General features: G+C 48.6%; 1 protein-coding gene across 1 annotated transcript in view; it reads left to right on the top strand.

Moving 5' to 3' along the window:
* The window catches only part of RAB35 (RAB35, member RAS oncogene family), a 17,838-nt gene that overhangs the window by 558 nt on the left and 13,643 nt on the right, over positions 1-3,637 (top strand). The gene's annotated exons all lie outside the window — the stretch shown is intronic.

Raw genomic sequence — 3,637 nt, 5'->3', positions numbered from 1 at the left:
GGTTGGGGCACCCGGCTGCGGAGCGGAGGGCCCGGCGCGTGGGGGTCGGGGCTGGGGCGCCGGGTCCACTCGCCGCGCCTGCCGCTGCCTCACGTGTGACCTTGGTCAAGTCGCGCGGTCTCTGGAGTTGGAGAGAACCGGGTTCGAGTTCTGGGACTACCAGCTTTCTCGCTCTGTGACCTTGGGCAAATTGTTTCGCCTTTCTTAGCCTCAGTTTCCTCATCTGAGAAGTGGGAACTTTGCCTCTCTGGGTGGTGGTGTGAGTATTCGATGAGATAAAGCTGGAAAAGCGCTTAGCACCCAACCTGGCCAGTAGATGTGAGTTAGCTATCGATGTGATAATCAGTATCCTCGTAAGCCTCAGTTTCTTCCTCTGCAAAGTGGGGATATTCCCAGAACCTGCCTTGTGGGATTACTGTGAGGTTTAAATGAGGTAAGTGAGGCAGGTAAAGCACTTCGCCCAGGGCCTGTCACATTCCTGTTGAATCATTATTACCCTGTCTCTGTATGTTTCTGTTTCCTCATCTGTAAAATGGAATAATAGGATCTGCCTCACTGGGCTGATCGAGTGTTCAATGAGATAATGCACGTTTGGAACGGTGCCTGTCACATAGTGAGTGCTCGATATGTGTTGGCTCTTACATACTGTATACTAGATGGGAGGTGGGTCGGCCACAATTAGAAAAGTGCTTTGACTTTGACCATATCCACATGCTTGGAGAGCTCCTAGTTCAGTGGACTGCTAACATCTCCAGTGCCCAGTGCAGTGCCTGGCACCCCGTAGGTGCCTAACATTTGTTGAATGAATGAATAAGTATCCTTAGAAGAAACAGGCAGGTTTCTGGTGAAGGGTGGAGGGTTTTAGAGGTATTTGGAGTGTGGCAGGTAAGCAGGTTTATGGGGTGACCAAGAGGTCAGGGAGGCAGGCCCCAGGAGGTTTATGGGAGCATAACTGAGGTGCTGGGATTATATGATGGGGAAGGAGGCTTGGGAGCATGCTGAGTTTATTGACCAGACCTGAGTTGAGTGTGGGCAAGGGAGTCATGTGACTGGAGGCAGAGGCCAGGTTGGTGGTGGAGCCCATGATTCTTAAGGGAAGAGGGGACCAAATCAAAGGGGTTGTCAGACCCTGATGTAGGAATGTTGGGTGACATTGTCATAGCTTGGTCAGGGAAATGGGTGGATTTTGGTCTCACTGCGGAGCTGGATTAGGATGTGGTTGGTGGTTTGGATAAGGTGAAAGATGGCTGAGGTTTCCGTGGTTACTGGTGGAAGGGAGAGGTAAGGGGAAAACTTAGGGGCTAACTATGGAGACGAAGAGTGGCTGTGGTTGCAGAAGGAGTTAGAAAGGAGGAGGTTGTGGTTTGAATGAAAGAAAACCAGACAAGCTGTGTAGACTCGCTCTTGGAGATGGCTGCCAGCATTCCTCTTGGTCTTGAGGCTTAAGCCTTTACGGGATTTGATTTCAGCCCTGGCCTTGGTTCTGAGGGGCTGGCACTTGGGTGATTTCTCTCCTTTTTGGAGTTAAAGTCAGCCCACCACGGTTAGGGGTTCTTATCCCTCTGCAAGACATCTAGGGTCTGTATTGATTTCCAAAAATGAGAAATGTAAACTCAGCAAGAATATGCAGATTGTTGTCTTTTCTTCTCCATCAAACCCAGGGGATGGTTTTGGCCCCCTTTCTTATAGTACATTTTGTATGGTGTATTGATTTTTCACTCAGAAGTCAGGTGCGGGAGAAGACTCACTGAGTCAAGATTTATGTGGTCTGGCTCTTAGGTCAGTCTGAGCATGGAGGACTCTGTTGTGTAGAGGAGACAGATGCTCTCCAGTTTAATTTCTCCTTACAGTGACCTGATAACTCAAAGCCAAATGCTTAGGAGACAGGGAGATGGTAGCCATGAAGTTCAAACTAAGCTTTGGTAACTGAGCAAGGAGATGAAGAACATCATGCACTCCCGTGACCTGGGCTCCTTATGTGCATGCTGCCTTAAAGTTTATCAAATGATTTCACAGACATTCTCTCATCTGGTTCTCACCCATTGCTTGTGTGGTTCGTCACATAAGCAAACTAAGACTCAGGAGCTGACTGACTTGCCCAAAGTCACACAGCTCCTCAGAGGCAAAGTCAGAAGTTAATGCACATTGATTTGATTCCTGGGTGAGCAGCTGGTGTCAAGCCTGGCAAACAGGCCCTCAATGAATGTTAGTTTCTTTATAAATCTAGAGTTCTGCTTCCCACTCTGCCACATTGTACACACTTCTGGAATACATTCTCTCAGCTTCTGCAGCTCTTCTTTATGCCTAAGGTTCCGCACTTTCTCTTATGTTCTTCTGACATCGGCTCTGATGTGAAACAGTATTTCCTCTGATCCATGGGGCCAGCTATCCTCATTCTTAGAACCCGGAGGCTGGAGTGGCCGTCAGAAATCTAGGTAAAGCCTTTCACTTTACAGATGAGTGAACTGAGGCTCCGAGAAGGGAAGTGACTTATGTGAGGTTGTACAGTGAATTAGTTGCTGAGCCAAGTTTAAAATTGAGAACACTTTACTTGACGGTCTAAAGGTCTTCATCAGTCTCACACTGAAGCAAAGAGGAGTGAGGGGACTGTAGCCCCAGGGATGAGCAGGGTGAGGGTAGGGACTTTCATGGAGGCTTTTTGAGGACCAGAGCATTTGTGTAACCCAAGAGGCAGAAAGCAAGGGAGAGAGGGAATGTGAAGCAGGGAGCACAGTGATGACTGAAAGTGGTGTGTGAGGATTTTGTAGAATTAATCTATGTCTCCTGGTTACCAAGAGATGTCGAGTGCCGGGCCTGTGCTCCATGCAGGGTGAAAGGTGATGGGGTTGGACTGGTTAGGTTTCATGCTAGGCATGGCCCTTGGGAAGCTCTTGACTTCCGCTGCTGTGAAGGTAGATTGGTACCTAGCTCTTTTCTCTTTAGGCCAGTGCTGTAGGGTGAATGGTAGCAGCATGTTTTCCCAAGGAGGCCTCTACTAGGTATATTTAGGAGATGGCATTTCTCAGGGTGGGTGTCTGTTTCTTTTAAAGGAAAGAGCAATGCTGGAGATTGGTGTCAGGCCCAAACGAAGGCTCGGAGTAGCTGTTGATGTGTTGACTGTAGTGGTCTTTCTGAGGTCTAGTGGTTTTCAGCAGCTCTGCAGAGGAGGCTGGGGGTGAGTGAAGGGGACCGGGAGAGACCAAGCTGGAGGGAACACTGTTACTTTATTGCTTCATGCAGAGAGAGCACCTCCCCTCTATCTGTTTTAGATATATGGGAATCAGATAAAATTTAATTTAAAAAAAGGTTTCTGTTGCCCCACCCTATAAAGTTTGAAAACCACTGGTTTGGCTCCTGTTAATGCTGCAGTCATAGCGTAGATAGCATAGCTGTCAGTGTGATTGGCATTAGTTTAGTCATAAATTCATTACACAATGTTTTGTTGGCACCTACTAAGTGCTGGGACTGGCTTTCAGCACATTGAATGTTCAGGGCGAGTGAGGCGAGATCTCCTTCCTAGAGGAACTCACAGCCTAGTGGCCCAGACACAGATTTTAGCTGAGTAAGCGGACCCAGAAGGCTCCAGGAGGAAGCAGAGGAGCCGGCAGGGCTGATGGGGTGTTGGCGTTGGGCAGAG

Source organism: Pteropus alecto, unplaced genomic scaffold (assembly GCF_000325575.1).
Source record: "Pteropus alecto unplaced genomic scaffold, ASM32557v1 scaffold113, whole genome shotgun sequence".
Taxonomy (NCBI): domain Eukaryota; kingdom Metazoa; phylum Chordata; class Mammalia; order Chiroptera; family Pteropodidae; genus Pteropus; species Pteropus alecto.
The sequence above is the reverse complement of the archived record's forward strand: the minus strand, read 5'-3'. Positions and strand labels throughout refer to the sequence as shown.